The 25,949-nt window shown below is 43.5% G+C and overlaps 1 pseudogene; it reads right to left on the reverse strand.

Moving 5' to 3' along the window:
- Positions 1-822: 822 nt before the first annotated feature.
- On the reverse strand, positions 823-2,090 carry LOC136405348 (nucleophosmin pseudogene; annotated as a pseudogene).
- Between the last annotated feature and the right edge of the window lie 23,859 nt (positions 2,091-25,949).

Here is a 25,949-nt window from a genome sequence, read left to right on the forward strand (position 1 = left end):
TTTAGGTGAAACATGCACAAATCATTGTGCAACAGCTTTTTTTTAACATTTATTTATCGATTTTTAGCTAGAGAGGAAGGGAGGGAGAGGGGGAGACAGGAACATCAATCTCCTCCTGTGTGTGTCCTGACTGGGGATCAGACCAGCACCCTCTGCTCTCCAGGAGAATGCTAACTGAGCCATCCAGCCAGGGCTGCAACAACATTTGATTCCGTACACAGAGTGGCTTCTCCTTCTGTCAGCTTATGTCTCCCTGAAAGCATTTTACAATCACTTCTTGTTCTCTCATCTCCCAACTGCATGACCTAAACACCATTCCTGAGAAGCAGCTATTGGCAGAATACTGTACAGTTCATTAAGTTCACAAGAATTGTGACTGCTGGCTGCACCAGTCCTTACAAGAATTCACAGGCACTCCCATTCCAGTTTGCTGGGTAATGGAGGACACAATTTTTCCCAGTGTGTCCCTTTATCCAGGAGCAGAAACAATCAGTGTCACAGATTGAAACTGCGAAGGGTTCTCGGCCACCATTCATGCCAGTCCTCTCATTGGATGCATGAGGAAACTGATCCCTGGTGAAGTTAGGTGGCTTGTTAACTAGTTCTCCAGGAGCAGAGCTGCAAGTGGCTCTGAGCAATCCTGGTGGACCGCCCACAACCTGCCTGCTCTGAGCCACCTCCAAGGTGTTGGTCTTCTTGACACTGCAAGGCAGCAGCACATTTGCCCTAACGTTGGCCCTGAAACACTTCCATCTTCTTAAGCAAAATGACCCCTAGATTTTGTTCATTGGATATGTCATCTAAAGCTATGATTTCTTTTTTTTAAAATACTGAGTTTATTTCACATGTATATTTCTGTCTCCCCACCATTTCCATCTGTCTGACCACCACTACTACTATGTCCTATCATAACATTCCATACATACTTAACACCAAGCAAAGGGTGGAGTTCCATCTTTAAAAACTAAACAGGCATTTTGGACAACACATTCTTGGCAATGAAACCTGGACAACGTTTATCAGACACGGTAGGGAAAGTTCTCACTCTGCATTATAAAAAGGACAGCCAGATATCAACTGTTACAGAAATGAAATAAGACGGAAAATTTTAACAAACTGTTTAAACTATTTTCTTAAAGAGACTTCCTCCACTGCCAGAGATCTTGAATAGCATCCTGGTCAGTCATTCGGAAGCAATTCTTCACGTAATTGATGAACTTGGCTTCCACTTTAGGAAGAGAACCACCTTTTTCTATACTTGCTTGCATTTTTGCTTTAATGTCTTCTACAGAATAGGTCCTTTCAGTGTTTTAGGAGTTCTTTCCTGTTTTTTGAAGGATTCCTGACCTTTTGATCTTGGTGTTGGTTTTGAGTCTTTTCCATTCTGGTTTGATTTTTGTGCATTTTGGCTGGAGTATCTCGTATTGATTTCTTTACTGGAGCTTTTTCTTCAGCTTCCTCATCCTCAAAATCATCATCATTGTCATCGTCATCATCATCCTTATCGTCATCATCATCCTCATCTTCAGCAGCAAGTTTTACTCTTTTCTGCGGGACCTTGCTGCCGCTTCCAGGGGCAGGTCGCTTCCCAGATATGCTCAGGAGTTTCACATCCTCCTCGTCTTCATCTTCTGACTCTGCATCTTCCTTCACAGCTACTAAGTGCTGTCCACTAATATGCACAGGCCCTAAACCACACTTCAACCGTAAGACCACAGGTGGTGTTATTTCAAAGCTACCAAGGAAACCATTGGCTGTACAGACATTTTCAAAGTTGTCAGTGTTACTTTCATTGGACTGCCTTCATAATTCATTGCCTCTGCTTCGACAATGTGCAATTCATCCTTTGCACGAGCCCCTAAAATGACCGTTCGTAAGGATAATTGGTGCTCATTTTTATCATTATCCACCTTGAAGTGATAATCTTTGTCAGCCTTTAGTTCACAACCAAAAAGGTAGTTCTGGGGCCTCAGAGGGCTCATGTCCATGTCCATCGAATCTTCCATGGGGTGGTAGCACACACTTAGGTGGCAGAGAAGGCGGATGGAGAGGAATGACTGCCTGTTCCTCAGAACAGACACGCAGGACAGAATCGCACCAGGGATAAAGCTATGATTTCTTAAATCTCAGCCATGTGCCAAGGGCCGTGCTGCTTATGCATGTAACTCATTGAAAGAGATGTCATTTCCCTCGAAACTGCACATTTGGGGTATTAATGAATGGCATATAAAAAGAAGTTGGAATATCAGTAAAAGAAATCTACTTTCTCCCTTGCTGTAACTGTGGAGACCAGCCTGGTCCACAGCAAACCAGCAGTTTACAAAAGAGATCAAGGGCTTAAAGAAATGTTCTCAGCTACTGAGTTTGGTGGCTGGCAAGTGAATTTGGTGCAGGTGTGTAAACAGGTGTGCTGGGGCATGTGTTACGAAAAGCTAAGTCAGAATGAAGGTAAGGTAAGACAGGTGATGGGGAGAGAAGCTAGGCTCCCAAAAGACACTGGGGGAGACCAGGAACCAAGATGACGAGGGGTCACACGTCCCACTCTACCTCCCCAATTCATCGTGGAGAAGTTAAAGTCACACACTTACAATTGGTGAAAGGACTGTCTGGCTCTTACCATCATACATGCCCACTGAAAACCGTATGTCTTTCCCTCTTTCTTTGGCAAAATAACTCAACTCAGTCTTCCCTGCAAAAAGCTCAAAGCTCATCTTCTCTTGCAGTAACTGAGGTGGTTTGTCTAGTGTCTGACTTGCATGGGTAAGTGTGACGAGTCTTGGGAAAAGTACTAGTTCATAATGTCCTCATCCTGACCCAGGTTGGCCCTTACCCTAGAAGTGAGGAGGAGTGAGCACACGGAGAAACCTGGGTCATCCCAGAGGAGCCGGGGGGGCAGCAGCCCCACAGAGCTGAGTGACCTGCACTCTCCGTGAGATTTCCTATTCTGTGTATTTAAGGGGGAAAAAAGCAAAACAGCTAAGACTAGGGAATGTTAATAGTGCCAAATAGCATCAAACTGAAGCAGAGGGACCCCTTCCAGGAAGAGTTTGAGTGAGTCTGAGACATTAAGGTCTTCTAATTAAACACATAGTTTAAAAGACATGAAAAAAATGGAAAAAATAAGATGTGAAAGGGACTTGGCAGAGAATTTCTGAAGTATAAAATTAGTAAGATTCAATCCTAGTGTCAAATGAGCCTTCTGAACTCCAAAATCCAAAATGAGTGATTTTATACGTGTTCTCAATTGAGTGAAATCAAACTCAGGAACAGAGAAAAGCCAGGCTCATTGGAAAGAGGGCAGTGTGGCCAATGTGGAAGGATCAGGGGAAGGCAAGTGTTGGGCTGATGCTGTCATCATTTAAAATTGTGATACTGAAGGCAACAAAATGGCGATGGAGTAGGTGGACGTACCAACTTCCAACTCCCAGAACCAAAGTGGATTACAACTTAATTTTAAGAACCATCATCTAGAAAAACCAACTTTGAACTAAACTAAGAGGACTCTGAAGAAGCCACATTGAGACTGGTAGGAAAAACAGAATCACAGAGAGGGCTGCCCAACTCCCCAGAGTGAATGGCAGCCCAGAGAGACACGTGTGGTAGGAAGAGAGTTTAACGGAGAGGGAAGGGTCCTGAGCAACAGGAACAAAGCCCCAGCCTGCAGCCCCAGAGCCTAGAAGAGATGTACAGACAATATTTAGCTGCAAAACAAGTCAGGATACTGTTTTTGAGAGAGATTTCTCAGACCTAGGATTCTTCTTAAAGGGACTGCACAGAAAAAACTCTTTCACAACCACCCACCCGGGGCTCTGGGGGACAGGAAAGAGGAGAGGACTGGAGCTGTGGGAAGAGAGTGTAATCTAGGAGGCACAGGGAGAAATACTTTGAGGAACAGCCTCCCTAATCCCTGGGCTGAGTCACTCCCCAAATCTGAAGAGAATATTTCCCCTGGAACCAGCAATACCAGCAAAAAGAAGCAGGACACCAGCCAAACAAGGTCTCCCATGGTACTTAGAGCAGAGCTGCTTAGAAGGAGGGAGCTTTCAGGACCACAGTATGGAGTGTTAGGATCTAATCTGAAGCAACCCCACCCACACTGCTGAGGGCTTGCTGGAAGGCAGGATGCAGCGGGATCTGGAAACGCGGTTCCTTTGGCAGAGGTGGAAGCCGGGCTGGCCACACCTGAGGCCCAGAACGAGCTCAGTCTAGCCCAGGGGGGGAAAGGAGACACACAAAAGCAGTCTGACCCTGCTGAAGCCCGCCTGAAACCCCGCATACGGGGGAGAGGCAGGAGCCTGGGAATGGGCAGAGATGTGCTGCTGAGCAAGGGTGCGGGCACGCAGCCTTGCCTGACCTGTGGAGCAAAGGCTTGCAGCCCTATACCCGAGCCAGCTCCACTCGTGGGGGTGGGGTAAAAGCCCAGGAAAAGGTGGAGATCCGCAGCTGAGCAAAGGTGCTCACCCCTACCCTTGGTGCTAAGGCTTGTGGCCTGTGTGCGGCCTGCAACCCCATTCACAGGGGCTAAGTGAAAACCGAGACCGGCTTAGGCTTGTAGAGCTGGGCATGTGAACACAGCCCTTCCTGTGGAGGAGAGGCGGAAACCACAGCTACAGCCACAGCAGGCCAGCACTGGCAATGCCCATACCCAAACGCCCTAGGCAGCGGCAGAGGAGGTGGCGGGCCTGCAGACAGACCACACCTAGGGAACACAGAGGCCACACCCATTTGACTCCAGTGGCCAAACCCTTCTTATATGCAGACAAAATGGGCAGGTAGAGAAATGCAACCCAATGAATCAAGAGAAATCCCCAGAGAAGAACCTGAGTGAGTCAGATATAACTAAATTACTGGATGCAGAGTATAAAATAATGATTGTTAGGATGTTCAAAGAGCTTAGAAAAACAATAGATGGTCATTACAAACACCTAAATAAAGAGATAGCAAATATAAAAAAGTACATTGATATAATAAAAAAGAATCAGTCAGAAATGACAAATACAATATCAGAACTGAAGGCCACAATGGAAGGAATTAAAAGCAGGATGGCTGAAACTGAGGATCAAATCAGCGAGTTAGAGGACAAGATAAATGAAAGCATGGAAGCAAAGCAGAAAAAAGAAAAGAGACTGAAAAAGTCTGAGGAAACTCTAAGAGAGCTCTGTGACTAAATGAAGAGAAATAACATACACAACATAGGGGTTCCTGAAGAAGAGAAAGAACAAGAAATTGAAACTTTGTTCAATCAAATCATAGCTCAAAACTTTCCTAAATTGAGGCAGGAAAAAGTCTCACATGTTCAAGAAGCACAGAAAACTCCATTAAAGAGAAACCCAAAGAAATCTACACCAAGACACATCATAATTAAAATACCAAAGCTAAATGATAAAGAGAAAATATTAAAGGCTGCTAGAGAAAAAAAAGCTATCGCCTACAAAGGAGCCCCCATAAGGATGACATCCAACTTCTCAACAGAAACACTTGAGGCCAGAAGAGAATGGCAAAAAATATTCAAAGTAATACAGAACAAGAACCTACAACCAAGACTACTTTATCTAGCAAGGTTATCATTTAAAATTGAAGGAGAAATAAAGAGCTTCCCAGACAAAAAAAAAAAAAATCAAGAAATTCACTACAACCAAATCAATGCTGCAAGAAATGCTGAGGGGCCTGTTGTAAACAGATCAAAGGGGGAAAAGAATATAGCAAAAGAGGAATACAGCTTTAAAGAATAAAATGGCAATAAACAACTACATATAAATAATAACCTTAAATGTGAATGGATTAAATGAACCAGTCAAAAGAAATAGGGTAGCTGCGTGGATAAGAAAACAGGACCCATACATATGCTGTCTACAAGAGACACACCTTAAAACAAAAGATGCACATAGACTGAAGATAAAAGCATGGAAAAAAAATTTCATACAAATTGAAATGAAAAAAAAGCAGGGGTAGCAATACTTATATCAGACAAAATGGACTTTAAAACAAAGGCTATAGTAAGAGATAAAGAAGGACACTACATAATGATAAAGGGAGCAATGCAACAGGAAGATATAACCATTATAAATATCTATGCACCTAATATAAGAGCACCTAAATATATAAAGCAGACTTTGATGGATATAAAGGGTGAGATCAACAGCAATACTATAATAGTAGGGGATTTCAATACCTCACTAACATCACTAAATAAATCCTGAAGAAAGAAAATAAATGAAGAAACAACAGACTTAAAGGACACACTAATGCCACTCAATTTAATAAATATCTTTAGAGGCCCTGGCCGGTTGGCTCAGTGGTAGAGCTTCGGCCTGGCATGCGGGGGACCCATTTGCTTCTCCACCCTCCCTCCTTCCTCTCTGTCTCTCTCTTCCCCTCCCGCAGCCAAGGCTCCATTGGAGCAAAGATGGCCCGGGCGCTGGGGATGGCTCCTTGGCCTCTGCCCCAGGTGCTAGAGTGGCTCTGGTTGCGGCAGAGCAACCCCCTGGAGGGGCAGAGCATCGCCCCCTGGTGGGCAGAGCGTCGCCCCTGGTGGGCGTGCCGGGTGGATCCCGGTCGGGCACATGCGGGAGCCTGTCTGACTGTCTCTCCCCATTTCCAGCTTCAGAAAAATACAAAATATATATATATATATCTTTAGAACCTTTCACCCAAAAGCAGCAGAATATACATTCTTTTCAAGTGCTCATGGTACATTCTCTAGGATAGACCACATTTTAGGGCACAAATTTAAGAAGATCAAAATCATATCAAGTATTTTCTCTGATCATGATGGCATGAAACTAGAAATCAACCACAACAGAAAAACTGAAAAATACTCAAACATTTGGAAACTAGCGTGTTATTAAATAACGAATGGGTTAACAATGAGATCAAAGAAGAATTTTTAAAAATTCCTAGAAACGAATAATAATAAGCATACATCAACTCAAAATTTATGGGACATAGCAAAAGCAGTCCTGAGAGGGAAGTTCATAGAATTACAGGCATACCTTAGAAGCTAGAAAAAGCACAAACAACTTGATCCTGCATCTAAAAGACTTGTAAAAGAACAGCAAGTAAAGCCCAGGGGTAGTAGAAGGAAGGAAATAATAAAGATCAGAGCAGAAATAAATGACATAGAGGCTAAAGAAACAATACAGAGGATCAATGAAACTAGGAGCTGGTTCTTTGAAAAGGTAAACAAGATCGATGAACCTTTAACTAGACTCACCAAGAGAAAAAGAGAGAGGACTCAAATAAATAACATTAGAAATGAGAGTGGAGAAATAACAATTGACACAACAGAAATACAAAATATTGTAAGAAAATACTATGAAGAACTATATGCCAAAAAAACTAGACAACCTAGATGAATGGACAAATTCCTTGAAACACACAATCTTCCAAAAATCAATCTGGAAGAATCAGAAAACCTAAACAGACCAATTACACCAAATGAGATTGAAACAGTTATCAAAAAACTCCCAACAAAAAAAGTCCTGGGCCTGTTGTCTTCACAAGTGAATTCTACCAAATATTTAAAGAAGAACTAACTCCTATTCTTCTCAAGCTATTTCAAAAAATTCAAGAGGAAGGAAGACTTACAAGCTCCTTTTATGAGGCGAGCATAATTCTGATTCCAAAACCAGGCAAAGACAACACAAAGAAAGAAAATTATAAGCCAGTATCCTTGATGAATATAGATGCTAAAATCCTCAACAAAATATTAGCAAACCAGATCCAGCAATATATGAAAAAAACTTACATCATTATCAAGTGGGATTTATTCTTGGGAGGCCAGGCTGGTACAATATTCACAAATCAATCAATGTGATTCATCACATAAACAAAAGGAAGGAGAAAAACCACATGATAATTTCAATATATGCAGAAAAAGCATTTGATAAAATCCAGCACCCATTTATGATCAAAAGTCTCATCAAAGTGGGGATACAGGAAACATATCTCAACATGATAAAAGCTATCTATGACAAACCTACAGCCAGCATCATACTCAATGGGCAAAAATTAAAAGCAATCCCCTTAAGATCAGGAACAAGACAGAGGTGCCCCCTTTCACCACTCTTATTTAACATAGTTCTGCAAGTCCTAGCCACAGCAATCAGACAAGAAGAAGAAATAAAAGGCATCCAAATTGGAAAAGAAGAAGTAAAACTATCATTATTTGCAGATGATATAATATTGTATATAAAAAACCCTAAAGTCTTGGTCAAAAAAATACTGGACCTGATAAATAAATTCAGCAAGGTGGCAGAACATATTAATACTCAGAAATCAGAGGCATTTTTATACACCAACAATGAACAGTCAGAATGAGAATTTAAGGAAACAATTCCCCTCACTATTGCAACCAAAAAAATAAAGTACCTATGTATAAATTTAACCAAGGAGATTAAAGACTTGTACTCAGAAAATTATAAAACATTGATTAGGAAATTAAGGAAAACAAGTGGAACCATATACCATGCTCATGGTTGTAAGAATAAACATCATTAAAATGTCTATATTACCCAAAGCAATTTATAAATTCAATGCAATACCAATTAAAATACCAATGACATACATCAAAGATATAGAACACATATTCCAAAAATTTATATGGAACCAACAAAGAACATGAATGGCCTCAGCAATCTTGAAAAGGAAGAATAACGGTCAGGGCACACAGGAGAAGCGCCCATTTGCTTCTCCACCCCTCCGCCGCGCCTTCCTCTCTGTCTCTCTCTTCCCCTCCTGCAGCCAAGGCTCCATTGGAGCAAAGATGGCCCGGGCGCTGGGGATGGCTCTGTGGCCTCTGCTTCGGGCACTAGAGTGGCTCTGGTCACAACATGGCAACACCCAGGATGGGCAGAGCATCACCCCCTGGTGGGTAGAGCGTCACCCCATGGTGGGCTTGCCGGGTGGATCCCGGTCGGGCACATGCGGGAGTCTGTCTGACTGTCTCTCCCTGTTTCCAGCTTCAGAAAAATGCAAAAAAAAAAAAAAAAAAGGAAGAATAAAGCGGGAGGGATCATACTTCCTGATATCAACTTATACTACAAGGCCATTGTACTCAAAATAGCTTGGTACTGGAATAAGAACAGGCATATAAATCAATGGAACAGAATGGAGAACCCAGAAATAAACCTACACCTTTATGGACAACTGATATTTGACAAAGGAGGTAAGAGCATACGATGGAGTAAAGACAGCCTCTTTAACAAATGGTGTTGGGAAAATTGGACATTTACCTGCAAAAAAATGAAACTAGACCAGCAACTTACACCATTCACAAAAATAAACTCAAAATGGATAAAAGACTTAAATGTAAGCCGTGAAACCATAAGCATCTTAGAAGAAAATATAGGCAGTAAGCTCTCCGACATCTCTCGCAGTAATATACTTGCCAATTTATCTCCACAGGCAAGTGAAATAAAAGAAAGGATGAACAAATGGGACTATATCAAACTAAAAAGTTTCTGCACAGCTAAAGAGAATAAGAACAGAATAAAAAGACAAACTACACAATGGGGAACACATTCAACAATACATCTCATAAGAGGTTAATAACCAAAATTTATAAAGAACTTGTAAATCTCAACACCAGAAAGACAAACAATCCAATCAAAAAATGGGCAAAAGAAATGAATAGACACTTCTCCAAAGAGGACATACAGATGGCCAATAGGCAAATGAAAAAATGCTCAACATCACTAATCATTTGAGAAATGCAAATTAAAACCACAATGAGATATCACCTCACACCAGTCAGAATGGCGCTCATCAACAAAACAACACAGAATAAGTGCTGGCAAGGATGTGGAGGAAAGGGAACCCTTCTGCACTGCTGGTGGGAATGCAGACTGGTGCAGCCTCTGTGGAAAACAGTATGGAGATTCCTCAAAAAATTAAAAATTGTACGGCCTTTTGACCCAGCTATCCCACTTTTAGGACTATACCCTAAGAACACGATAGCACTGTTCCAAAAGAAGAAATGCACACCCATGTTTATGGCAGCATTGTTTACAATAGCAAAGATCTGGAAACAGCCCAAGTGTCCATCAGAGGACGAGTGGATTAAAAAGCTCTGGTACATATATACTATGGAATACTACTCAGCCATAAGAAATGATGACATCGGATCATTTACAACAACATGGATGAACCTTGATAACATTATACAGAGTGAAAGAAGTAAATCAGAAAAAACTAAGAACTATATGATTCCATACATAGGTGGGACATAAAAATGAGACTCAGGGACATGGACAAGAGTGTGGTGGTTGGGGGGGGGGAAGGGGAGAGGGTGCGGAGAGGGGAGGGGCACAAAGAAAACCAGATAGAGGGTGATGGAAGACAATTTGACTCTGGGTGATGGGAATGTAACATAATCAAATGTCAAAATAACCTGGAAATGTTTTCTCTGAACATATGTACCCTGATTTATCAATGTCACTCCATTAAAATTAATAGTAAAAAAAAATAATAAAATAAAATTGTGATACTTTATTCATCACAGATTTTTTAAAATTAACTTATATTTTAATATACATATAATTAGCATAGTATTTCTCTTGATTGCTGAGCTACTTTGTGCACCTCTAAATTTAGCTTTCCAGATGAGTGTCTTCCTTGCCTCACAACCACCCCAACCCTAGTGAGGGCGTAATAGATACAAGCAACAGAAAAGTTACCATGTCCTGTAGGTTGACTCGTGTCCCCCATAAAGCTGTTGAAGCTCTAACCCCTAGAGCCTAAGAATGTGACCTTACTTGGACATGGGGTCATTGCAGATGTAATTAGTTAAAATGAGATCATACTGTCACAAAATGGGCTCCTATCCAATTGACTGGTGTCCTCCTGGGCCCAGACACACACACTGGGAGATGCCACAGGTCCTCTGCACGAGTGGCCAGTGAGCCCCCAGAAGCTGGTAGAGAGGATGGGAACAGACCTTCCCCACAGGCCTGAGGAGGAGCCAGCACTGCTGCCTTCATCTTAGACTTCCTGTCTCCAGAACTGGGCGACGACAATGCCTGCCGCCAAGTTTTTGTATGGCAGCTCTAGCAAACCAATGCATAGTCGCGGGCTTCAGGAGAGGCAGACCCCCTACATCAGTTTGTCAGCAGGGTCCTAGTTAACCTTGTTGCCAGGGATGACTAGTTCAGTGCTCAGCCGGGAGACGGGAGACGTGAATACCAAGCCAGGTCCAAAGGCCAAGGGGAAAGTGACGGAAGAAGAAAACCAGCTTATTGTGGGGAGGGTGAGACATGGCTGTGATAACTCCCAGAATATAGCCACCCTATGAACACACGGGAGCCAGGGGGTTCAGGTGGAAAACACCATTGGAAGGTTGGTCTATGGTCAAAGCAAGGACAGGCATGGGGCAGAGAAGGTGCAGGGAGTATTGTCCTAGGATGACACCTGCTTCATCTTGGAAGAGACCTGACCCATCTGGGAAGAGCACCTATTTGTGCTCAGTACCAGGAGCTATATCAAAAAGGGTGTTTAGATGTTAGGGTTAGGGAGCATTACCAGGACCTACAGAAAGGGAAAAATATGAACAATACACCTTCCTTGACTTTATCGTGAGATTGGTCTTTACAAAGCATTTGTGTTTGCTTTGTGAAAAATCAGGAAGAGAGGGAGGAAGGAACAGAAGGCAAGAGAAACAAAGGGAAGGAAGAGGCAAAAGGGCAGCAAACTGAAGGTCAGTGTTTTTCTCCCCAGTGTCTCATTTCAGACTTGGTCTGTCAGGAGCCAATACTTGTCCACAGTCAGACCTTTCCCCATCGCCACGCTGCACTGACCAGAGGAGAAGACTTATCTGACTGTGAGTGCCTGATGCTCCCAGGCCAGGCCTGCGGGGCATAAGACCAGCTCCCTTGCAAAGCACAGCTCTTTTTTTGCATTTTCTGGAGGTTAAGGCTGTGAGGACCAGAGAAACCGGGTCCTTTTCTGACTTGGGACAGAGAACCTGACCACCTCCTCTCAGGCATCAGTCAAAGCCCAAGTGGTCCCTGTGCTGGCCTCACCATAAGCTGCGGGGCCTCGACGAGTCCACTTAGGTTAAAGTGAACTCATTTGTCTCTTATTTCACTTAGAAAAAGAAAACATTTTTCTCATGACTGACAGCTTGAAATTTGCTGCCTGCAGTTACAAGTTTATCATTACAACACAAACTGTGTCTTGCTGTCCTGTTTCCTTTCCTAGGCCATGAGTGTTTGTCACCAGTAAACTTTGCCCGTGTTGCAGTAGCAGTGTCCTGCCTCTCATTTATTTTGGGAGGAAAGGCAAGAGATAAAACAGGCAGAAATTAAGGGATGAACTAGAAAAAGGCCAGACTTTCGCTCCAACCTAAAGCTCATTGAGTAGCCTGGCTTCCACCCAAGGTCTATGTCGGATAGGAGGAGGTGTTGTCACACAACTAATAAAGCTGTTCTTTGTCCTTTCTTGGCCTCTGTCATTCATCAGAGCCTGGGCTAAGTGACAAAATCTACCACCAACATCATGTGTGATTCCTCACTCACGTTTCACAGCTATTGTTTAAAGTAAAAGAACATTATAGTAAAGGTTTCTGAAAAGTTCATCTAAGACAGCATTTCCTAAATCAAGGTCCGCAGATCATTGGCAGCAGAATTTCTGAAATATACACTTAAAATGTCTATTTCTGTCTTTCTGCCCCTGATCAGCTGAATTGGAGTGTCTGGAGGTTAGGGATACAGGTCTGAATTGTGAGCACACCTCCAGGCAACCCTCATGCCTCCCGGAGGGTAAAGTCTAGGATACCATGCCATGCAAAACAATAGGGCATGATGTTTTCTCACCTTGAGAACAAGAACCTTCATCAGTCCCCCACACTGTTTCTCAGAGTCCCTTTCCACTCACCCTCCCCTCTTTTAGATGACTAACTGAAATGCCTTCTCCTCTCTGCCTCTGAGTCTTTCCTAACCCAGGACCCAATCGGATCATTTCAGATACTCTACAACAGATGCTGGCATTAGCGGGATCATTTGGTTGGAATGATTCCCTAGAGCTCCTCAGAGTTAAAAGGCTTCACACACAGAGATCAAGACTTACTAAGTGCTCCATACAGAAGAAGTTAAAGTTAATGGAACAGCAATGCTTTGTAGACACAAGAAAGGATCATCATTATAAAGGAGAAATCCTCCTTGAACCAAAAGACTCGGAATGGCTAAACACATGGAGAGGCAGGAGAGAGAGCCTTGGTCTTAGGCTACATGACTAGACTTCCTTTTTTAAGTCATCTGGTAATCAAATGTTCTCACCTGGAGGCAATCCCTCCCCCCCACCAAGGGAGCATTGCAGGTGACTCAATGGGGTTTGCTACTGGCATCTGCTGGGGAGAGAACAGGATGCCACTTAAGACCCTATAGTGTGCTGGGCAGTGCCCACGGCAAGGAACTGTCCATCCCAAAATGTCAATTGCCAAAGCTGAGAAACCCTACAGAAAAGCACAGGGTATTCTAAAAGAGGACAACCTGCTAATCTAAGATCCTATGAGATGTTAGAGATAATAAAAATAAAGAAGCTCTGGAGAGCCAACAGCATGAGCTACTATGGTGATGGAACAAAAACTGGAGGTTGTGTGGGGGTAGTTTGACCTCTGGAAAGAAGGCACAGGAAGTTGAGACCGAACATTAATGCTACAGATGCCGTTGGTTTTCCACCAAAATGTACTCACCTCTTACTACAAATTAAAGTGGGTTAAGTTGGGTGTGTGACTGCCCAATGGTAGTCTACACAACTCAGCCACCCTTGCAGTTAGATGCAACCATGTGACCAAGCTCCCCCACTGGAATATGAGCAGAAGGGATGTGTACAACTTCCATTTTAAAAGAAAATTGTTCTTCTTTTTCCTTTTTTTAGTGAGCTGGAGCATGGCTCTAACCCAGCCTCTCCTACACAAATGATGACAGTGGCCCAGAGCAAGGGTCAGCACACTTCTTAAAGACCCAGATAGTAAATATTTTTCATCTATGAGGTCCTTTGACTTTGACCACAAGTACTCAGGTCTACCCATGAAAGCAGTTCTAGACAGCATATGAAGAAGTGAGAAGAGCTGTGCTCCAATAAAACTAACTCACACAGCCAACATGGGGCCATAATGGACAGTTTCTTGCCCTAAAGAAATGATGGAAGAACAAGAAGGAAGAAACGTGAGCCCCTAATAGACTTCATAGAGTGGAGATCATGTCTGGTTACCATGAGAAAGTCATGAAACATCTTTATTTGATAAACACGGTCGCTTTGGAAGTCTAGACTCTCTTCATAACTCCACACTACCTCACGAGTAAGGCACTGGTGGTCAAATCACATACAAACAGAGGTAGGTGGGGTTCTTCTAATTACCAACCCAATACTTTCTGGCTTATCTCTTCAAAACCCAACCTAACTCCCACTTCTTCAAAAACACTTAAGCCTTATTTATTTTGACAACTTTAATTATGACCCTGACATTTACTAGGTGATCAAGAAACCTGAGTTGATCTAAAATGATTTGTATCGTCTCCTGCATCAAAGGGAGACAACTGTGCCATGTGGGAGCCCACGACAGGGGCTTGCCTCTAAGAACAACAATGTCTAAGATCAGACACTGTCACCCATTCATCTCCACCCCCAGTAATCACCCTGTATTGTGGTAAGAATAAATACAATTTGAGATGCTGAGAGGCAGTCAAATGCCTTCTAATTAATCAAGGTGGATTAAAGAACCAAAATAGATGATTTTGAGCAGTCAGCTACTTTAGTTTTATATTTTAATACTCAGAGACCAGCTGCTTTCCTGCGCCATGAATCAAACAGTAAATAAGTGATTTAAGGTGACTTCCATATGATGCCCAGGAGGGCCCATCAATATGGCTCACTATCAAATGCCACTTTCTATTAAGGCTAATGGAATGAAATGTAATATGAAAGTCAGGTTCGAAGGAAAATAAAATAGTGGTTGCCTGTGGATTAGATTTACCTGAATGTCTGACATAGCCATCTACCAAACGTTGTATTTCTGAATGAGTCATGTGCTTTTTAAGATACTGCTTGGAAAATGCAGGTTTGCATTTCAGCCTGATCACTAAACATATTTCTCCCCTGGCTGAGCTCCCACAACCCTGGCGTGGAGTGCTGGATGGAAACTGCCAGTGTGTAGTGAGTTAGTGAGTGCTTATGGACCTTGAGTGTCCTCTCTATCCCCTGCAGAGGACCCACGCCCGGCAGGCTTAGACCGCAGACCAGAAAGGGCTTCGGGGATAAACTGGCCCAGAGCTCACATTTCTCAGGTGGGGACAACTTTCTGCTACACTGCCCATTTCCTGTTGCTGCTGTAGAAAGCTCCCACAAACTTAGTGACTTAACATAGCACAAAGTCACTGTCTTACACCTCCGGAGCTCAGAGGCCTACACTGGGTTCCCAGGGCTGGGTTCCTCTGAGGGAGAATCCTTGCCCTTCCCTCTGCAGCTTCCAGGGGCTACCCACACCCTTGGCTGGCGACACCTCCTTTATCTTTAAAGACAACAGTGCAGCATCCCCTCTCCTCTCTGGCCTCCTGCCTCCTTCTTGTAAGGACCCTGTGATTACAGGGGGCCAGCCGGATCATCCAGGACTGTCTCCCCATCTCAAAATCTTCAACTTAGTCACATCTGCAAAATTCTCTTTGCCATGGAAGGTCACATAGTCCCAGGTCTGAAGGGATTAGAGTGTAGACACCTTCAGTGGGGGAAGGGGTCCTTATTCAGCCAACTATGCTGTCAAACAAGAAAGTGTTGTCAACACACCAAGACGGACACGGTCTCCTGGATGTTGTAGGTCCCCGGCAAGTGTGGCAGTGAACACCAGAGTATGAATGCTGGGGTCACGCAGGTTCCATCCACCCTGGCCATGCCGTCCACAGGCTGTGTACACTTGGCATGAGCAACTCACATATCATCCATGTTGCTGAAGCATCAAAACCTTAACAGAAGTGACCAACCACTAGACCACTGAAACAAAGGGAAAGAGACCTGAAATGTCACTCCAAGGACCTGCAGGCAAAAATGAGCTCCGTGGAAGCCAAGATCCCTTGTGCCACCTACCCTTGTGCTGCCCACTCTTGTGCCCCTCAGCCCTGTGCCCCTCAGCCATGTGCCTCTCACCCCTATGCCCCTCAGCCCTGTGCCTCTCACCCCTGTGCCACCAGCACCTGGAATAGTGCCATCATAGTCAATGTTTAATGAAGGGGAAAACGTGTTGTCAGTCTCATAAACCTGGACTGTGAGGACTGTTGCAAAAATGATGTGTGCAGTTTTGTCTTGACCAATGGATTCTTGAGCAAGGGAGTTGGATCTTGTGCTAGTTTACATTCTCCCTACACCTTCTATCTAACAGGCACATGCTTCGATGCACCCAATAGGCACAAACCTACTAGATGCATGCTTACACACGCCTGATGGCCAGACTAGTAATAGAAATGCTCTGTTCCCACAGATAAACATCAATGTGAAAGAAATCCTCTTTGTAGCAACACATCTATAAATGTTCTCACTTGTCCTTTTAGGAAATCTTTTTAGAAGTATATCCACTACTGTTAAAGATAAAATGGTATAGACTCAAGAGAAATGTTGGAAGCCCTGCTGACAGCAGCAGAGGATGGTGCCCTGCCCATAGCACCTCAGTGCTCCCTGCACCCCCGGGTGCGAGCCCCCCACCCCGGGTGCCAGCTGCAAGTCCACTCTTCGCTCCAGGCTTCCTCTGGCCACCAGTTGTAGGGGCAGCACAGAATGTCATGGAGTTAGCGAAAAGTAGGATAAAAACTGAAGCTCTCGCACCTCTTGGATGATGCTCTGTCATCTTCCAGTGTCCCACAGTAGGTCGGTGCCTCCGTGGCCAAAGCAGTCACCTGCTGAATAAACGCATGTTTGTTGACTCCCTTCCCTTCCCTGCCTTACTCCCCAGTTCTGTCTCCCTGCTCAGTGCTTTCTGAAATCACCTCCCAAATAAATTACGTGCATTGAATTTTTGTCTGCAGCTTGCATCTGTGGCTATGAGTCAGGGCGCAGCTGTAGCCACCAGAAGCTGGAAGCAGCAGGGGACAGACTCTCCCCCAGAGCCCAATGAAGCAGGTAAGGTACTGCTGTCTCCAGAACTGTGAGCGAATGCATTTCTGTTGTTTGAAACAAACACGCATATAGTGATTAGAAATGGCCGCCCCAGGAAACTAACACACTTTTTTGCACAGTGTGTCATTCCTTGCAGTAAAAACAAAGCATCCGAGACATGATTACCTCTTTTTAGACCTCTAGGATTTCACTTCTCTGTTTCAAAATAGAAATAGACACCTTCAGAAACAGTTATTTGAAGCAGATAACACCATTCCCCTGTATAACATACTCCAGCAATCTGCACTCAACTTAGAATAAAACCCTATTCTCCTCACTTGGCTGCAAAGTGAATCCTACCAGCCTGGCCACCTTCCCCTCTAGTCCCCACTCTCCAGCTACTCAACCTTCATTTGGACCCTCTCGCAAGCCTGAGAGCCTCTACACTAGCTCTGCATCTGCCTGGAGCCCTCTTCTCCCTGGTCACCCCGTGGCTGACCCTGCCTTGTCACTTGGATCTCAGCTGAAATGCCAGCTTCTCCGAGAAACCATCCCAGTTCCCTACCTTTTAAGTCTCTCTCAGATCTTAATGATGTTCTACCTATGCACACAGCATTGTTTGAGGTTGTCTGTTTCCCCGGTGTGATTACTATTTGTGTAATGTTTTCCCTTCCTAGATTGCATGTTCCATTGCAGGAATCCTGTCTATCTGATTCACGAGGCAACCCCCAATATTAGAATAGACCCTGGCATTCAGAGTTCCACAAGTACTGTAAGTGGGTGAATAAAAGAATGAACCAATCTGGCAGAGATGTGATTCAGCGGCCTTCTAGCCTTTCTTCTTTAACAGGGCTGCAAACTCAGATGCCCACAGGGCCGGCAGGCTCAGGGAACACATGGCTGGTCTACAGGGGTCAGAGGCCAGTCAGACCTTCACCATTCTTGCCACAGGAAATTTGGGCCCAATGTAGCCAGATTTCCTGATTTTTTATTTAAAAAGATACCCCAAATCCAGTTTTCTTGTGTGAGGCCACCAGTTTTCAAATATTGTCTCAAATTATTTTAAACGCTGGTTAAGCCAACCGCAATTTGTCTGCCAGGCCCCCATGCAGTCATCTCCTCTTCAGCCTCCATTCATTTCCAGGCAGTTAGAGATGGAGAATGAAGTCACCTTGGCATTGCTAGCTTTTCGGAATACTATCTAAAGAGGGAGGAAGACAAGCAGTTTCAAGAACCTGCACACACCCAAAAATACATGGCTGAATGAGAATACATATCCATGTTGGTGCCATCTTAAATTAAAAAATAAAAAAGGAAAAGAAAAGAAACATTGAGAGCAGAGAGATCACAGCTTGGAGCAGGCTGGGCCTCCAATCTGAGGTCAGCACTCTGAACTGCTGCAGATCCATCAAGCAGGACCGAAGGACAGTTGCAGGAGTTAGCAACATCCTCAACCTGCAGTTAGAAAGTAAACACTGCGGAGAACTCAGTGCAGTACACTACTTTCCTAATTGATGTGCACATACTTGTCTGCAATTTATAGATACATTGTATTCTAACATGCATTCTACACTTCCTGGGATTTCTGATGACAAAGTGTGACCGAACCACACCCCCAGCTGCCCAGCGTTGTGTCAGATTTGCTGGCCCTTTCAAGTGTAGATTTAAGCACACAGAAATTTAGATTAGATAAAAAACAATTTTGAGAGAGAGAGAGACTGGAAGGGAGAGAGGGTGAGAAGCATCAACTTGTAGTAGCTTTCACTTTAGTTGTGCACTGAGATTCTCATACGTGCCTTGACCAGGCTGTGCCAGTGTCCCCTTGCTCAAGCCAGCGACCTTGGGCTTTTCATGCCAACGACCTTTGGGCTCATACTGATGAGCGTCCACTTAGAGCTGGTGACCATGGGGTTTTCAACCGGTGACCTCAGCATTCCAGATCCACAGCACTTTATCCACTGTGCCACCACAGGTACGGCTGGATTAGATAAACTTCTGAGATCTCACCCCTCAGTATGGAATGGTGAATAGCCTCTGGGCAGAGTCTCAGTATTTCTGGTATGGTGACCATAGATGAGTCAGTCACCCTGTCTGGGCCTCATTTTCCCAATCTGTAGAATAAGGGAGTGACAGACCCCTGTCAGTGGCAGTCTCCAATTGTGTGACTGTTCCTTCTCCAGGTGTTACTGACAGACTTCAGTAACGCCGACCAGCAACTACAGGAGGGGAAGTGACAGGAGGTGCAAGATCCAGGGGAGGAAGTAACAGCATCGGCTTTCTCCACATTCTCTCATGACCACATCTTCTGAGCAGCAGCTTTCATGGCAAACCCCTGACATGTGCGCCCACTGATGGACTGTGGCCTCATAGATACATCTGTCCATTTTAAGGAAAAGAAAATTGTTCTGCACAGTTCTGGGAAGGATGCTAAGGAGAATTATTTTCCACCTCAAACTCAGAAATGTATTTTCTCCTCAAGCCTTTGGATAAATGATTCATGGCAGGTGTGCATTTGAAGGAATTGAATACTTTTTTATTGTTTTCCTGGAACTCTCTATTTTTAAAAAGTCTCTAAAGACCAGTAATAAATATCCACAGCTGTATAGCTAAGTGATTATGAGAATGACCTTATGTGCCCGTCACATTGGTTTTGGAAAAATTCATTAATAAATAAGCATATTACATAAATATGCCAGATAAAGCAAAGGTAATGAGATTGACTCTTAACAAGTCAATACTAAGAATAACAAATGATGACTTTTTAGGGGGTTTTCCTGTAAGTTTCTTGAAAGCCTTGTAAATCTCTTTATCTACTTTTATCAATGGCTTTTTTTCTCTTAATTAAAAATTTACCTTCCTGCAATTAAAAAAAAATACATGCTTAATTACACAGAGTTATGAAAAGATGTTAAGAAAGGGGGAAACAGCAAAGACTCATGGGAGTGAGTTTTCTGATCATTCATGTTCTGTTAATGACCAAATGATCCCAAGGTGCCAAGCCCCTGTCAGGACGACTGGCGTGGAGGCAGGACCAGCGCCAAGGGTGAAGTGTGCTTTGGGGAGAGTTTCAAATGCCTTGAGCTGAAATGACCACCCCTACCCACACTGGCTTCTAGGCCTCAATTCTCACAGTTTGACATGCAGGAAGGACTCAAATGAATGAATTACCAGAGTTTTGACCAGCAAAGGTACAAAGTCACATTTATTTTGTCCAACAAAAGATGTATGCAAAGGTCCAGGAAGAAGAAAAGGGATCCCACTAAGTTCCCATAGCTTAGGGAACACACCCTCTCAGCATAAAATGGTCATAGGGGAAAAAAAGGTTTAAAATCTTAGAAACGTGGTTGAGTCCAACTCACACTTACAAGCTGTATGACCTTGCACAAGACAGTTCACATCCCAAATCTAGTCAGGGGTGGGCAATAACAGGTTTTACAGTTGTTCATGTGGAAAAGTATACAATACAAAAATAAATAATAGTACAGGAATAAACTCTTCGGCACACTCACAACTGTAAACCTATGTTTGCCCACTCCCATATATTATTCTCATCGGACAGGTAGCTGTAATGATGGCTAGTTTACAGGATGATTGAAGAATAGAATAAAATATCAGGGTACATTACCCAGCATGCTACTGAACAGAGCAGGTGCTCTAACCTTTCGGCTGTGATTCCTTTTGCTTTAATTCACACTTTAATTTCTCAAGTAACCCAAGTAGGAAAATATATTTATCAACATAGGAAGAATATTTTACTCTTACTAAGTTTATTGGATAGTGATTTATGAATAAAAGTTGATAGTATAATTTGTTTTTGGAAACTTGATATTTAGAATCTGAAAAAGGGACCATTCTAAGCTACAAAGAGTTTCTATCTATAAAGAGTTTGGAGGAGAGTTAATATGGCTGCGGCCAGTGAACCATAGAGTCATGGGGGTAGAAGGAGGGTATGCTATCCTTAGCTCTGCCCATGATCCCCTCAGCGATGGCACTTAAGACATGGGTCTGGGAATTATTCTAGGTTTGTAGAAACTCCAGGCATAGGGTCTCAGCGCTCTCGACCGGTTCCAAGCCAAAGGGGAAGCCTGAAATGGACCTTCTGAGAAACCAAGCAGAACCCCCGGAATCTGGACCTTTCTGCTGTGGTCAAGAAAAAGCGGGGTTGGGAGACAGCGTGGTCTCCTGGTGAGTTCTGGCACAGGTTGTGAATTGTAAGGACTCAGCTTCATATAGAAGTGCTTGTTGTGCATGGCAATGGTCAGGCTGTGGTTGCGTCCACAGGTGAATGGGCTACTGAAAAGTTTATGAGTATAGGCTTAGAGGCAGAACAATGTTTAGACGCAGGAATCAACTTCATGGTTTGCCAACCAATTCCTCGGGAGGCAGCCTCAGACTATAGAGTGCCAGGGTGACAAGAGCCTGGGAGAAGTTATTAATGCATTGGAGGCACTGTTTAGAATGTGCTAGTATCAAGCTGTCAACTGTTACAATCATCAGAAGAGAGCATTTGGAAGAACAGCCAACTTTGAAGTTTTGTGCAATAACATAACTGCAGGACAATGTGAGCTGTTACGATCATCCCCACCTCCCCTCATGTGTAGGGGGCTAAAATTTTCCCCTCTCCTGGACATGAGAGAAATATCTAAGAAAAGCTGTCTCCAATTATAATTCACTTTTGAAAGACAATTTATTTTTTTTCTTTTAATAATTTTATTTTTTTAATGGGGTGATATCAATAAATCAGGATACATATATTCAAAGATAACATGTCCAGGTTATCTTGTCATTCAATTCTGTTGCATACCCATCACCCAAAGTCAGATTGTCCTCTGTCACCTTCTATCTAGTTTTCTTTGTGCCCCTCCCCCTCCCCCTTTCCCTCTCCCTCTCCCTCCTCCTCCCGTAACCACCACACTCTTATCAATGTCTCTTAGTCTCACTTTTATGTTCCACCTATGTATGGAATAATGCAGTTCCTGTTTTTTTCTGATTTACTTATTTCACTTCGTATAATGTTATCAAGATCCCACCATTTTGTTGTAAATGATCCGATGTCATCATTTCTTATGGCTGAGTAGTATTCCATGGTGTATATGTGCCACATCTTCTTTATCCAGTCATCTATTGAAGGGCTTTTGGTTGTTTCCATGTCTTGGCCACTGTGAACAATGCTGCAATGAACATGGGGCTGCATGTGTCTTTACGTATCAATGTTTCTGAGTTTTTGGGGTATATACCTAGTAGAGGGATTGCTGGGTCATAAGGTAGTTTTATTTTCAGTTTTTTGAGGAACCACCATACCTTCTTCCATAATGGTTGTACTACTTTACATTCTCACCAACAGTGAGACAATTTAAATGCTTATACAGAATAAAGAAATACCATGAAGTCTTTTGAAAAAGGAAAGTTTGGAGGAATGCATTCACCTTTTCAAGGACTGATCTCTGTTTGGGGATAGTCTTTACATGGTCCCTTAACTGTGTAGATCTGAAGGAAAGTGGTCTCTTATTGGTCCTAGTACTTTGACAGGACCATTGACCTTTAATGCAGTGTTTAATGCTGAGAAGAAAATTTGTCTGAAAAATTAAAACTTTGTTAGAATTAACTGAGCCTGGCCCTGGCCAATGGCTCAGTCAATGGAGCATCAGCCCAGCATATGGATGTCATGGATTCAATTCCCAGTCAGGGCACACCAGAGAAGCAACCATCTGTCTCTCTTCCCCTTCCTCTCCCCTTCTCCTTCTCTCCTTCTTCTCCTCCCACAACCAGTGGCTCAGTGTGGCCCCAGGCACTGAAGATAGCTCCATTGAAATACATCAGCCTCAGACACTAAAAATAGGTTGGTACTCTAGCACTGGACCTAGATGGCGTTCCCGGGTGCATGCCAGAATCTGCCTTACTATCTCCCCTCCTCTTACCTAAAAAAAAAAAAAAAAAAAAAATTAGCCAGAGTCATTTAAGATTTCTTACCTTTTGGTGAGAGGGTTGGGGGAAGAGACTTGGGATGTTGCTTTGCTCTCAGTAAGTTTAGAGGGTGTTGTGCTTATGGCTGCTCCTGCTCTGGAAGTTGTGTTATTAATGAATAAATAACCCAGAATAGAATGGTATCAAATTATCATAAGCCCTGTGTGTAGGAGTGGGATATCTCTCAGGGAAGTACACATCTCTCTTTTCAGTTACTGAAGGAAGAAGTAAAGGCTGGGAACTGAGGACTTGGGAGGGCACCTGAAACATGTTTCTTATTTCCCTGTGCCTCATAAGCCACCATCCTACAGGTAATTCGTGGATAAGGATCCTTTCTAGAGCCACAGTGGAGCTGACACAGGTGGAGCGCGTAAAGAACCCCTATGCCCAGAACAACTGCCAGCGTGCCTTTTCTTTTTCTATGAATGGGTAGGAATCCTGCATTCTCTGTTCCTGACCACATCTGAGACATGAGGAAGTTAAGTATCTTGCCTAAGGGTACACAGCTCTTGGTGGTCAAGCTGGGACAGGAGCCAGCTCTTAGCCCTGTGTTCCCCAGTCCAGCAACCTGGAGCCTTTCCACCCTTCAGCCCAGAAATCATACCAGCATAACCACACCCAGTCTGTAGGAGAGACTCTGCCGAGCTGGTTAAGTATGAGTTCACTGAGTGGCTGTGGGCCTTGAGTAGACTGTGAACCCCCCAGGAGCTGTGGCATCACAAGCAGGAGCAACCAGGGTGAAGCTCAGCTTCCACTCTGGTGCTTGCTCTTTGAAAAACTGGGCAAGCTGTTTATGAGCGGGGGCTGTTAAGAGGGGAGAGCAAGGTTTCTGTCAACGGAAGAGGATCTTCACAGCAGCAGGAGGGAAGGATCAGGTCAAAGTACACACCTAGCCTGGCCAGGCAGTGGCACAGTGGATAGAGTGTCAGGCTGGGACACAGAGGACCCAGGTTCAAAATCCCGAGGTTGCCAGCTTGAGCCCAGGCTCACCAGCTTGAGCACATGGTCACTGGCTTGAAGCCCAAGGTTGCTAGCTTGAGCAAGGGGTCACTTGCTCTGTTGTAGCCCCCCCCCATCAAGGCACATATGAAAAAGCAATCAGTGAACAACTAAGGTGCCACAATGAAGAATTGATGTTTCTCATCTCTCTCCCTTCCTGTCTGTCTGTCCCTATCTGTTCCTCTCTGTCTGTCCCTATCTGTCCCTCTCTCTGTCTCTCTCTCTCAAAAAAAAAAAAAAGAAAAGAAAAACAAAGACAGAGATTCCAAGATGGCAGCAGAGAAGGCAGACATACAAACTGCCACCACCCAGGACCAAACTGGATTACAAATTAATTTAAGAATAATCATCATGAAAAACCAACTTTGGACTAAAAGAACAGGACTAGAAAACCAAGAAGCACAGAAGAAACTACACCAAGACTGGTAGAAAGTGCAGAGACGCAGTGAGGGCCCCCCCCACTCCAAGGAGCAAGGGGTGGCTGTTGACCCAGAGGGATTCTCATTGTGGGGAGAGAAACCCTGAGAGGCGGGGGTCCTCAGTCTCAGGACCACAGCCCCAGCCTAGAGACCCATTGTAATCAAAACAGCCTGGTACTAGCATAAGAACAGGCATATAGATCAATGGAACAGAACAGAGAACCCAGAAATAAACCCACACCTTTATGGACAACTGATATTTGACAAAGGAGGTAAGAGCATACAATGGAGTAAAGACAGTCTCTTTAACAAATGGTGTTAGAAAAATTGGACAAATACATGCAAAAAAATGAAACTAGACTAACAACTTACACCATGCACAAAAATAAACTCAAAATGGATGAAAGACTTAAATGTAAGTCATGAAACCAAAAACATCTTGGAAGAAAACATAGGCAGTAAGCTCTCCAACATCTCTCACAACAATATATTTGCTGATTTAACTCCACGGGCAAGTGAAATAAAAGACAGAATAAACAAATGGGACTCTATCAAACTAAAGAGCTTTTGCACAGCAAAAGACAATAAGAACAGAATAAAAAGACAACCCACACAATGGGAGAACATATTTGCCAACACGTCCAATAAGGGGTTAATAACCAAAATCTATAAAAAAAAACCTTGTAAAATTCAACATCAGGAAAGTAAACAATCCAATCAAAAATGGGGCAAAAGAATTGAATAAACACTTCTCCAAAGAGGACATACAGATGGCCAATAAAGATATGAAAAAATATTCAACATCACTAATCATTTGAGAAATGCAAATTAAAACCACAATGAGATACCACCTCATACCTGTCAGAATGGCACTCATTAACAAAACAACACATAACAAGTGCTGGCAAGGGTGTGGAGAAAAGGAAACCTTCCTGTACTGCTGGTGGGAATGCAGACTGGTGCAGCCACCGTGGAAAACAGTATGGAGATTCCTCAAAAAGTTAAAAAATTGAACTGCCTTCTGACCCCGCTATCCGGCGGGGAAAATATCCTAAAAACACCAAATCACTGATTCAAAAGAAGAAATGCACCCCCGTGTTTATTGCAGCATTGTTCACAATAGCCAAGATCTGGAAACAGCCCAAGTGTCCATCAGTGGACGAGTGGATTAAAAAGCAGTGGTACATATACACAATGGAATACTAGACGGCGTGAAAAAGAAGGAAATCTTACCCTTTGTGACAACATGGATGGACCTGGTGTCTATTATACTAAGTGAAATAAGCCAGGCAGAGAAAGAAAAATATTATATGACCTCATTCCTATGAGAAATCCAATGAAGAATGTGAGCCTAGGAACAGAAGAGAGGCAGAGAAGGGGTCAAAGAGTCCAGAGAGAAAAGTGGTCAGAGGGAAATGGGAGGAGAGGAGAGGATCAAAGAAAGAAAAGACATTAGTGAAAATATATACACATAGCATAGAGAGATAGAGA

This window comes from Saccopteryx leptura, chromosome 5 (genome assembly GCF_036850995.1).
Source record: "Saccopteryx leptura isolate mSacLep1 chromosome 5, mSacLep1_pri_phased_curated, whole genome shotgun sequence".
NCBI lineage: Eukaryota > Metazoa > Chordata > Mammalia > Chiroptera > Emballonuridae > Saccopteryx > Saccopteryx leptura.